This window comes from Cajanus cajan, chromosome 2 (assembly GCF_000230855.2).
Source record: "Cajanus cajan strain Asha chromosome 2, NIPB_CcT2T_4, whole genome shotgun sequence".
In the NCBI taxonomy this organism is placed as follows: Eukaryota; Viridiplantae; Streptophyta; class Magnoliopsida; order Fabales; family Fabaceae; genus Cajanus; species Cajanus cajan.
In genome coordinates this window covers 37,594,465-37,608,039 of record NC_138518.1, presented here as the reverse complement: position 1 = coordinate 37,608,039, position 13,575 = coordinate 37,594,465, and positions in this window count along the sequence as shown.

Sequence of the window (13,575 nt, the reverse complement as noted above, 5' to 3'; positions counted from 1 at the left end):
TGCCACTCAAATTAACCCTAAATAACTCTCAAATCAAACCTAAATGCATCTAGGCACCTAAATTTTCGGACTAGCACATGGGAGCCAAAATTTGAATTCAAATTTCAAGTTTGAATTCAAATTTTGGGCGCCACATGTAGCCTTGGATTTAGGCGCCCAAAGTTGCACACTTGGAGCCCTACTTAAGTGATTCTTCCACTCTTTGTATTCACTTTTGAGAATAATGAACATTCATCACTCCTCCTTACCATCTCTATCATTTTTGGTATCAAGAGCAAGGTCTTCAAGGAGATAAGTGTTCTTGAGTTTTTGGTCCGAATATTTTGTGTTCTTTGTGTTGTTATGTTTGTCTTAATTGAGTTTCAATTCGGATCTATATTTTGATGCTATTGAGTTCATAGATCCATTGTTGATTGTCTTGAATTTTCTTCCATAATCAACTTGTAGGAACTATTTGCTTTGTGCTTATTTTGATTTTAATTTTGAGTCTCTCCATTCCTAATATGTGTCCGTGATTGGACTGCATACATTGCATTTAGATTTTGGTTTTTAATCCATGTTTTGTCTTAGTATGTTTGTGTAGTCTTTATATGTCTTAAAATTCCTTGAATAGCATGTTGACCTAAATTTTCTTTGTGTCTAGTTCATCAATTTGTTGCTCTCGGAATGCTTATTGTTCTTGCCTCCTATATGTGCTTTTTCTTTATTATAATCATAATGGAAACATGTGCCCTATCGAGGCTCGGGGGTCGGGCTGTCCCCGAGGAGTAATCTCTAATAGTCATCAGGTCTATACATCCCTATCGGAAGGAGAAGAGCACTTGATGACGACGACCGGCCTTGACGCTTGTGAACCGACCTTCCTAAAGATCTGGCTTAAAGAACGTCGAGAAGGATCTTGGTTCCTCTTCGTTCTTTGATCCTTATTAGGGTTGTATCCTAACCCTTGTTTCCCCGGATTGTCTTTAATGATGGGTAGCTCAGGAATTCCTTGGGAATCCTTGCCAAGTCCTTGTCCGGGCAAGTATCCGTTCTTGGTGAGCATGTGAGCTACCTTCTTCATTTCTCGGGGGAACGTTTCGACATTGGCAATCTCCAATGCTTGGAAGGCAGTCTCTAAAGCTTCCTCTGCTGCATCCACGTATGGTATGGCGGATGGCTTGCTGATGAGTATGTCTTCTTCAGCTTGTACGGTCACCAGCTTGTCACCCACTATGAATTTGACTTTCTGTTGGAGCGTAGAGGGAACAGCTTTCGCATCATGAATCCAAGGTCGGCCGAGGAGACAGCTGTATGCGGGAGTAATGTCCATCACTTGGAATTCGACATTAAAGATGGTGGGTCCAATTTGGATTGGAAGATTGATCTCTCCCACCACTTCTCTTTTAGAACCATCGAAAGCTCGAACGATCATGTTGCTCGGGCGCATTTGGATTCCCTTGATTGCCACTTGATCAAGCGTTCTTTTTGGCATCACGTTCAAGGAAGATCCGTTATCCACCAAGACTTTAGCGATATGGTATTCCTTGCACTTTACAGAGATGTGCAAGGGCTTGTTGTGGTTCGGTCCCTCAGCGGGGATCTCTTCATCGGTGAAAGAAAGGTGATCACTAGCCGTGATGTGACTAACAATCCCCTCAAATTTGTCTTGGGAGATAGTGTGCGACACATATGCCTCGTTCAAGACTTTCAACAGAGCTTGTCGATGCGGTTCGGAGCTTAGGATCAACGACAACAGAGTGATCTTTGCTGGCGTCCTATGAAGTTGATCCACGATGGAGTACTCGCTCTGTCGGATATACTTTAACAGCTCATCAGTCTCCTCCTCGGATTCTTTATTTTCCTCGGTTTTCTCTTTTTCTTTTCCTTTATTCTTGGGAGCTTTGTCATGAAGATCTTCAGGAGTGTAGATCCTGCCACTCCTAGTCATGCCCCCAAGTCCAGCGATGTTAGAGATATCGCTGTCGGCAGAAGAATGGATGTCGTATATCCATGGCACAGCCTTATTTGATTCGTAGGGAAAAGGTCTTGGAGCAGTGATCCTTAACGGTGTCGGACCTTCCCCTTTATTCGTCTTGATTACCAACAACGGAGTTGATGTGCGTTCGCTTAGCGCGGTTGTTGGCTTACACTTAATAACAAATGGCGTGCGATCCATTCTGAACATACGCATCGATTAATTCTTTCTTTTTATTAATGTTTATTAATGATTTATTGGGAGAGATGTATGCAATGCACTCCCCTAGATCCCTCCATGATGCATGATATGAGATGATGGCGTTGAATATGCATGCATTGTGTTTATTCAACTAAGCATTATCATGTTTTCAGGATGTCCCTAAGATGATGCATGATAATTGCTTGGTTTGGATGAATAAATTTTTTATTTTTTTGGGTATTTTGTTTTTTTTTTGTATATATTTTTTTTGGGTGAAAATGGAAACTACCTATATGAATGTGATGAAGGTAGATGTTAACACCATGTAATGGAAGATTCTTATTCCTATTTATTTTATTCTAAAAAAAAAGGAATGTTGTATGTTTAAAGAATGCAACGTATGCTCAAACAATGTCACATAAACGATGCACAAACAATTCACTCATCCACGAACAGTCACGAGCGAATCACGAGGTAGGGGTATCCTGCAGAAAAGTGCATATTCAAGGAGGTTCTAACTGTTCTCACCAGTCTGAGGCCCCCAAGGTGCCCCCATTATAGGGACCCAATTCCTCTCGTCGTAAGTCGATGGAAAGTTCCAACGCACTGTCGGACTTGAGTTCATGGTTTTCACCTTGAGTGATGCTTTCCGACAACGGTCTACGGGCACCTATAGACCCATTCGACAACCGGCCGTACTAACATCCACTCCCTATGGCTTTCCACTCATGCCCCCGGGTATAGAGGGAACTGTTGTGTGCAAAGGTTTGTGTGCAGTTTTTATTTCAAACAATTGCGAAAATTTAAACATACAACAGTTATTAAAAACCACATAGATAAAACATATTATCATACAAGCTAGGGGTAACGAAGTAATTTTAAACTATTATTTTAGAAATAATCCATCACTAAATGGGACTGACTCTCGAGGCTTCCCTAGTGGAGTCGCCATCTGTCGCCACCCGCCGAAACGGACCTTGGCATTCGCGACAATGGTTGGACTCTTTTTAAGTTTTGAAAATGATGGATTGTTAGAACGACTTATTCTCAAACTGAGACCTCATCGAACTAACAATTTTATTAAATGATTCACCAATCCATGTTAATCCCAAGCGGGACCCTCCATGGATTAGTGGTTTTCGCAAAAAGAAGGGTTCTTGGAGTCGCCACCAATGTTTTACTCAAAACATTGGAAAAAGGGATAAGGCAATTGATTTTCGCAAATCAACCTTGGCCATTACAACCAAAGTTGGGTAAGGGAGTCGGTTACGTGCGGGGAAGGTGTTAGCACCCCACAACGCCCCTTTCGGGTTTCCTATGACGGATTATTTCATAAATAACAGTGTAAAATTACTAAATTACCCCTATTTATTAGAAACGATTATAAGCGAAATATTTACATGATGAAAATTGCAATGCAACAATCAGAAAGCAATAAAAGGAAGGATTTGAAAAAGAAACCTTTGAAGCGTGCTTTTATATATTCAAACAGACGTTAGGAGGCTTTTTGGCGCTCCTTCCCACTACACGCTCGCTCGTTCCTTCCCTAAAGATTAATTTTTACTATGGAAATCAAAAAGATTTCCCTTCGACTAGTTCGAATCCTCAAGCTAAATGCTCAGAACTCAAGAACTTTGTCGGATCGGCTCTCGGAGAGACTTCTAGGGCAGAACACTGCTCAAAAACCCCAGAATACTCAGCAAGAGGGTCCAAAAGTATGGAAAAAGTGTCCAAATGTGTGGAATGACGTCCAAATGACGTCCTATATATAGGAGTGAGGCGCAGTACGACCTCTGACATCAATACGGCCCGTACTGAAGTTTTGAACTACAGTACGGCCGTATTGAATTCAGTACGGCCGTACTGAAGTTCAAAAACTTCAGTACGCCCGTATTGGTTTCAGTACGGCCGTATTGTAGTTCAAATTGTTCAGTACGGCCGTACTGAACTTCTAGGAGGCCGTATTGAGCTCCAATCCTCCCACATCCTTATTTTAAGCTACTCTAAGACTTCTAAACCTATGAAGAATCATCCTAGGGTCTTCCAGGAGTCCTTTCGGCTGACTTTCCTTCGGTCTTCGAGAGTCTTCGAGTCTTATTTCCGACCCGGACAATTTTAGGGGTCTACAATTAGTAAATTTTACTTGAAGAGGCTTGGTTTTTAAGTGGCTCTTAGTAGCTCACCTCCCTCCAAAGTTCAATTTGTATACTTAATCCTCCAAGTACTTAGTCTTAACCTTGCATAAAAAATTTCTTTTCAAACTTCTTTCATCTAAAAGAACCTTTCTCCTATAATGGAAGAATTTTCCACTCCTCAAAGTGATAGTAATTCAAGTAATTACAATGAAATGTCAAAAGTGACACATGAATTAAGATCACTTAAAATTTGGAAAGAGCAAGAGTCCAAACAAATACTCAAAGAAAAACTTGAAAGAGAGGCTCAACTTGATCTTTTAGAGGAGGAGATTCGTCTATTAAAAAAGAAAGAATAAAAATTACACCACAAGCACCGTAGTAGACATAGCTCCCAAACTCATAGTTCAACCCTAGGAGAGTCAATTCATGATGATAGCCTAGCCTTAGGAGATCATTATCAACAACCTCCTAGAAGAGTTCATAGGACCCCCAAGCCAAGGGAATCTAGGGTAGATCTCCCTTATTTTCATGGAAAAGATGATGTGGAGGGGTACCTTGATTGGGAGATGAAGGTTGAACAAATCTTCACTTGCCATCAAGTGAGTGAAGAAAGAAAAGTACCCCTAGCCACTTTGAGCTTCCAAGGTCATGCCATGTATTGGTGGACTTCCCTTGTTAGGGATAGGCGTCTCCATAATGACCCTCCAATTCAATATTGGAATGAGTTAAGGAGTGCCTTGAGGAGGAGGCTTATTCCCTCTTATTACACTAGGGAGCTTATCAACAAGCTCCAAAGACTCCATCAAAAAAATATGACTGTGGAAGAGTATAGACAAACGATGGAGTTATACTTGATGAGGGCTGGTATTAGGGAAGAAGAAAATACTACCATTGCTAGGTTTTTGAGTGGTTTAACTTTTGAGATAAGAGATAAGGTTGAGCTTCTCCCTTATAGGGATTTGAATGATTTGGTTCAACTTTGCATCAAGGTTTCAAAACAAGCTCATACTCATCTTCTTACTCTAAGGTTGACTACAAGAGGGAGGGTAAGAAAAATGATTTTGAAAAGAAAAATACTTTCCCCTCCAAAAATCTAGACAAGGGTAAAGAAAAAGAAAAAGACAAAAAAACAAACACCTCACACACTAGCACCAAGTCTAGTGATATAAAGTGCTTTAAGTGTCTTGGGAAAGGCCACATTGCTTCTCAATGCCCTAACAAGAAGGTGATGATTCTAAGGGGCCAAGACATTTATAGTAGCCATGATGAAGCTACTACTTCTTCATCTTCAAGTGAAGATGAAGAAGAAGCAAGTGAAGGAGAGTCATGTGAGGTCACTTATCCTTACAATGGGGAACTTCTTATGATGAGAAGTGATATGAACCCAGAGGGATGGATTCGTTTTACGGATCTATCTAGGTTGGAAAGCTCATAATTAAGAAATTAAAAGAAAAAAATATGGATTGAGGTAAGAAATGGAAGAACAACGCCACAATCCCTAAAGATTGATAAGTTGAGGAAGATTCGCCACTTTGAATTAGGAAATTCAAGGATAAGAATCAAAAGTAGTTCCTAAGAACCTAGAGAGAGAAAATCCTCTCAATTGGAAAAATATCCAAATTCTTGATGGAATCCTGCCTAGGAAGGCAAGAGGTGACATATTGAAGGAGCCAAGAGGAGTTGGCTAGACATGAAGGTTTGGGCCAGTCAGGGCCCAATGGGCCTGATGGGCCTGGGAAGGCCCAAGTTGAACTTTTCATGGGCCATATTTTGTTATAGCTATTTTCATATGTTTTGTATACATCATGTTAGTATAGGTATCATATATTTTGGTCTTGTATTTTGGACCACATAGAGTAGCATTTTAGGTTTTAGGCTTGTTGGGCCTAGTTTTGGGCTTCATGGGCCTTTGGGCTTTTGGTACCCAATATTGGGCTCATTTTCATTCTTGTAATTTTTCCTTTCCATTGTATTTGTTTGACCATTGTATTTAGGTCATTAGATTAGGAATATACAAGAATTACTTAAATAGGTAAAATAGGTTAAACTAGGTTTAATTTGGAAGTCATTTAAGTTACATTTGAGTCACATGTTTAGCACCATGGGTGGCTGAACATGTGCCACTCAAATTAACCCTAAATAACTCTCAAATCAAACCTAAATGCATCTAGGCACCTAAATTTTCGGACTAGCACATGGGAGCCAAAATTTGAATTCAAATTTCAAGTTTGAATTCAAATTTTGGGCGCCACATGTAGCCTTGGATTTAGGCGCCCAAAGTTGCACACTTGGAGCCCTACTTAAGTGATTCTTCCACTCTTTGTATTCACTTTTGAGAATAATGAACATTCATCACTCCTCCTTACCATCTCTATCATTTTTGGTATCAAGAGCAAGGTCTTCAAGGAGATAAGTGTTCTTGAGTTTTTGGTCCGAATATTTTGTGTTCTTTGTGTTGTTATGTTTGTCTTAATTGAGTTTCAATTCGGATCTATATTTTGATGCTATTGAGTTCATAGATCCATTGTTGATTGTCTTGAATTTTCTTCCATAATCAACTTGTAGGAACTATTTGCTTTGTGCTTATTTTGATTTTAATTTTGAGTCTCTCCATTCCTAATATGTGTCCGTGATTGGACTGCATACATTGCATTTAGATTTTGGTTTTTAATCCATGTTTTGTCTTAGTATGTTTGTGTAGTCTTTATATGTCTTAAAATTCCTTGAATAGCATGTTGACCTAAATTTTCTTTGTGTCTAGTTCATCAATTTGTTGCTCTCGGAATGCTTATTGTTCTTGCCTCCTATATGTGCTTTTTCTTTTACCTTATTGTGTTCATAACTTGCTATTAGTTCTAGTAAGTTTCTTTAGAGTTAGGTTTCCATTGTGTCTTAAGTTTTCAAATCACATTTCCATTGAAAAATCTTATAAAAAAAATTTTGTGACTCAAAATTTCAAGTGCTTAATCTTACTTCTAGTGCACTATCTTTTGGATTCAAATTTTAAAAAGTAAATAGGCTGAAAACAGAGACAAAAACAGAGCCTAAATCAAAAGAAAAGTACAAAGATTCAAAGAAGAAAAGTGTACAAAAGAATCCAAGACAAAACCTAAAAACTAGTGCACTAGTTTCCTTGTTTTCACTTGAATTTTTGTCTAACTTGTAGTCACGGTTTCTATAGCTTGGAATCTTAGAAAAATTTGAAACAAAAGGCAAATATACTCTCTGGACTCTTAACTTGAATATAGAAAAAGAAATAATTAAAAAAAAAATTAGAGAAAGCATTTTAAAGTGAAAAAGCCGAGAGGTGTACATTGGTGAAAAATCACTTGATTCCTTGTTATTGTTTTGACTACTACTTGTGCTATACTTATCCAATTGCTTTCAAATTTTTTTTGTTTTGTTCATCTACTCTAGTACCTATCTAGGAACATTCCTAACTGAGTGCTAGCTTTATTTGGAGTCTTATTTTCCAGTTTTACTTGTTGAACCTCTTTGAGTCTTGTCATATATACATATTACTCTTAACTTTTGGTATAAGCTTTCCAAATTGTGCTTTATTGCTTGTCTAGTTTTCTTTCAATAATTTCCCTGTGCTGGAAGTGGCCTCAAATCCTTGCTCAAGGATCAAGCATTGCTCAACAAAGAGTAGGAAAAGTTTGGACACTAAGACCTAAAAATTTGACCTAATTTAGTGACCAAAACTTCTCCTAAACTTCCTTCACTTGAGTGACCATTCCTTTCACCTTGTGAGGCAGCCACCATTAACCTCTTTGTTGTGTTTCTTTTGCAGGTCCAGTAGCATCATATTGAAGGATTAGTGGCGGATTAAACACTTGATTAAGTGTTGGAAAATTTGCACAACAATCCGTCACTAAATTGGTCACCAAAACCGCCATTTATTGCTTTCTAGGCTAGTTTAAATTTTGCAATCTCTCTTGTATTTTAAAATCAATTTGTAAAGCTTGGAGGGAGTATTAAGAAGCTGGTCAGGTATATCTAACTCCTTGTTAGCATCCTCACGTGTAGTGCTAGTGGAAGTGGCTTGGAAATTTCATATGTTTCAAGCTTCCACTTAGGATATCCGACTAGTTGCTTACATTGTTTCCTTTAAGTTCTTTGTCTTTTAATTGCTTTATTTTGCTGCCTTGAAACGTCTAGACTTGTGTAGATTTACTTGCTCACGTTTAGTTTAGTCTCAAAAACAAACAAATTGTGAAAAAGCATTCAAAATTTTTGTGAAAAGTTTTGGGGAATTGGAAGTATCACAAAGGAGTTTAGTGATTTCCACTTGAAAAGGCTTGGTTATTAAGTGGCTCTTTGTAGCTCACCTCCCTTGATAGTGCAACTTGTACACTTAGACTTCCAAGTGCTATTTTCATTCCTAGAAAATACCAAAAACATTTTATCACTTTTTGCATAGCATATACAAAAAAAAAAAAAAAAAAAATTCTTTTGTTTAATCATGAGAAAATATTTCTCAAGTGGTAGTGAATTAAGCTCTCCAAAAGGTTTTTCACATTCTACTCAAAGGCTTAAATCACTAACACCTTGGACAAAGCAAGAAGCTTTACAAAAAGAAAAAGAAAAACTTGAAAAAAAAGCACAAATTGCAATTTTAGAGGAAGAAATTCACATTATTAAACAAAAGAGAGAAAAACTTTTAGCAAAAGAAAAATTGAGAAAAACAAGAGAAAAAGAAAGAAAAAAGGCATTGCTCTTAGGGAAGAGTAAGGAGGAAAATAATTCCTCTAAAGGACTTGTGAGTGAAGAAAGTTGTTCTACCACTAAAAATCATTTACAAAATACTCTCTTCATAAATAAAGACCTTAACTCTTACCCTAATCATACCACTAGTCATGAAGTAGAGATTCAAGAACAAATCATTCTAAAGAAAAATGAATCTCAACTTCAAGATGTAGTGAAGAAGGAGTGGACTACATTTAGTTCCACTTCTTGTGCTACTTCCTTGGAGGTGCCCAAGGAAGATAGCCTTCCTCTCTTTAGGAATCCTTCTACCATAGTTGTTCTAATAAAGCACCCAAATTTTGGAATATATTGTTTGATAGATACATCTTGTCATATTTCATATTCTATTTTTGATCTTATGGGAAGTTCATCTTTATTTGAACTTAATTTGCACCCTTCCCTACAAGACAAAAATAGTTTATATGAGTTTTCAAGATTTTCCAAGACATTTTATCTACCAAACAATATGATTCAAAATTGTTTAGGACGTTTTCTAGTATTCTTTTCTTTATATTTTAGGAAAAGCCTAGGCTACCATTTAGGGTATTTTAGGCAAGATATTGTAGTGTTTAAAAATCATTCTTTTCATTGTCTTAGTCATAGTGTTATTACATTCTTAGGTTTTACTTCTAGGTTATGCTTAGGAGAGGAGCCTATTTCTACTTTTAGGGAGTCTAATTTTGATAGTTTATTTTTTCTTAGGCTAGATATAAGGACTCCTCTTAGGATCCATAATCCATTTTCTCATCATAAACATGTCACCTCTTATACATGGTTTGTTGTGTATGTAGGTGATGTTTCTTATTCCATGCATCCTCGTGATTTGAGGACAAATCCTTTTCAAGAGGGAGGGGATGATGGAATCCTGCCTAGGAAGGCAAGAGGTGACATATTGAAGGAGCCAAGAGGAGTTGGCTAGACATGAAGGTTTGGGCCAGTCAGGGCCCAATGGGCCTGATGGGCCTGGGAAGGCCCAAGTTGAACTTTTCATGGGCCATATTTTGTTATAGCTATTTTCATATGTTTTGTATACATCATGTTAGTATAGGTATCATATATTTTGGTCTTGTATTTTGGACCACATAGAGTAGCATTTTAGGTTTTAGGCTTGTTGGGCCTAGTTTTGGGCTTCATGGGCCTTTGGGCTTTTGGTACCCAATATTGGGCTCATTTTCATTCTTGTAATTTTTCCTTTCCATTGTATTTGTTTGACCATTGTATTTAGGTCATTAGATTAGGAATATACAAGAATTACTTAAATAGGTAAAATAGGTTAAACTAGGTTTAATTTGGAAGTCATTTAAGTTACATTTGAGTCACATGTTTAGCACCATGGGTGGCTGAACATGTGCCACTCAAATTAACCCTAAATAACTCTCAAATCAAACCTAAATGCATCTAGGCACCTAAATTTTCGGACTAGCACATGGGAGCCAAAATTTGAATTCAAATTTCAAGTTTGAATTCAAATTTTGGGCGCCACATGTAGCCTTGGATTTAGGCGCCCAAAGTTGCACACTTGGAGCCCTACTTAAGTGATTCTTCCACTCTTTGTATTCACTTTTGAGAATAATGAAATTTGAGAGCTTATTCAGCCAAATTTCGTTCAAGAGTCACCATGAGAGAAAGCTTCACCTTAGGAACCCTTCTAGGATTTCCTCCTCTTTGAAGTGAGCTTTCCCTTGCACCTTAAGCTTGGATGCTTCCATCCAAGGCTTAAGCCTTCTTCCTATCCGAGAATCTCCTCCATATAGTGTTCATCTTTGTGGTTTCCATCTCCTTGAAGAAGATCCGTGCATAAGGAGAGCTAAGGAGAAGAACATTCATCACTCCTCCTTACCATCTCTATCAATTCTGAATAATTCATTTTCTCCCCAAACTTTTACAAATGGTTCCTATTTATAAGCTTAGATGGGCAAGATGACATAAATTCCCACTAACACTTAATATTGACTCTTCACTAGCCCACTAACTAAGCAATAAATTCCCACTAGCATTTATTTCCCCTTAGCAACCTAAAAGGCAAGGCAACCTATCATATTTATTTAATAAAATAAAATAAAACGAAAATTACATTAAAAATAAGATAATGAACTTATTAATTATTCAGTCCCAAACTACTTAAATTCCTAGTCCATTATTGCTTCTTCTTGATTCACATCATACCCTCCTTCTTTGAGAAGATTCGTCCCGAATTTTTAGACTTTATTTATTTCCTAATTTATTTAATTCACTAACTACTGCCGAAACGTAAATGCTTCCTCCTGGGTCGAAGACATCTCGCTTGTATCCATCTCTAGCTTCACCTGTTGGTAAGTTATTAATCATCAATGAAACAAATAAAACCTCTTCAAACTCATAACCACAAACGTACTCAATGAATAGGAATTGAATCCCATTCAAGTGGCAGCTTTGGAAAATAGTAACTTCAAACAACAAATCAACTCCATTTTCCAGGTGCAAGGTCTCTTGAATTTTATTTTGAAAGGTGGACTGAATGTATAAAGGTGCATTAGGAATGATGTTTACATGCTTCTTCAAACAAGAAAACTTGTCCTCTTGTTCCTGTAAATTTGACACATCAAAAGAAGAAAATGTAACATTAGAGTTGTCATCTTCCTCTCTATGTATCTCATCTTCTACTCTCCTCTTCTCTTCTCTTTCTTTTTCTATCTTTATTTTCAATTTCAGTTGATCCTCATGTACATCGTCGGATGATAGACATATCAACTTAATCCTTCGTCCACCATGCACAAAAGAAATAGAAGGTCGTTCAGGATTTATAATTTTATTATACAACCATGGCCTCCCTAATAACATATGGCATGTCTCCATGGGGGCAATATCACAAAGAACTTCATCTTCATATGTTCCAATAGAGAATTTAATCATTGCTTGTCCATTTGTAGTGGGCAGACATAATTTCTCAACCGCCCTGCTGCTCACGACATTTCTGAAATTAAATTCATCTACTGCAACCAAGAATAGAGAGTCGTCAACCAAACATCTTGTATAGTAAATTTCCATTTCCATTCCAAACCCAGAGCCGAAGCTCTGATACCAAATGATATGAACCCAGAGGGATGGATTCGTTTTACGGATCTATCTAGGTTGGAAAGCTCATAATTAAGAAATTAAAAGAAAAAAATATGGATTGAGGTAAGAAATGGAAGAACAACGCCACAATCCCTAAAGATTGATAAGTTGAGGAAGATTCGCCACTTTGAATTAGGAAATTCAAGGATAAGAATCAAAAGTAGTTCCTAAGAACCTAGAGAGAGAAAATCCTCTCAATTGGAAAAATATCCAAATTCCGAATAATTCATTTTCTCCCCAAACTTTTACAAATGGTTCCTATTTATAAGCTTAGATGGGCAAGATGACATAAATTCCCACTAACACTTAATATTGACTCTTCACTAGCCCACTAACTAAGCAATAAATTCCCACTAGCATTTATTTCCCCTTAGCAACCTAAAAGGCAAGGCAACCTATCATATTTATTTAATAAAATAAAATAAAACGAAAATTACATTAAAAATAAGATAATGAACTTATTAATTATTCAGTCCCAAACTACTTAAATTCCTAGTCCATTATTGCTTCTTCTTGATTCACATCAAGAAGGGACCTCAACAACCAACCTAGTGATACACAATTCCAAAGAGAGAACATCTTTCATACAAGATGTAATATTTCAAACAAGGCTTGTTCTCTCATAGTGGATAGTGGATCTTGGTTCAATTGTTGTAGCACTAGGATGGTTGAAAAGTTGGGCTTGACTACCACACCCCACCCCAAACCTTATCAACTTCATTGGCTTAATGATGATGGAGATATGGTGGTCAACCAACAAGTGGAAGTAGAGTTTTCTATTGGGAACTATCAAGATAAAGTTAAATGTGATGTAGTTCCCACGGAAGCTTGTCATATTTTATTGGGTAGGCCATGTGAATTTGATAAACAAACTCATCATGATGGCCTAACTAATAAAATAACTTCACTCATAAGGGTAAGAAGTTTGTGCTTCATCCTCTATCACCTTCCCAAGTGGTGGAAGATCAAGTACAAATGAAGACCAAACGTGAGCAAGAAAAAGAAAAGAAAAAAAATTGAAAAAAAAAGTTCTAAAATTTAGTGAAAAAGAGGATTCTAGAGAGAATAGTGTTCCCTCTCTAGAGATAGTTCAAGAAGAGATTTTTAATTCTTTACACAAAAACTCTCTCTTTCTTGAACCATCTTCTCATATCCTCATGTGTAGAGGAACACTAACTTGCACTGCCACACCTTCTTTGGAAACTTCTCTACCTCTTGAGGTAAAAAATATTTTGAAAGAATTTGGTGATGTATTCCCTAGTGAAGGCCCAGTGGGACTTCCACCTTTTAGGGGAATAGAACATCAAATAGATCTTGTGCCTGGGGCTAGTCTTCCTAATAGACCAGCCTATAGGACCAATCCACAAGAGACTAAAGAGATAGAGAAGCAAGTACAAGAGTTGTTGGATAAGGGTTGGATTCAAAAGAGTCTAAGCC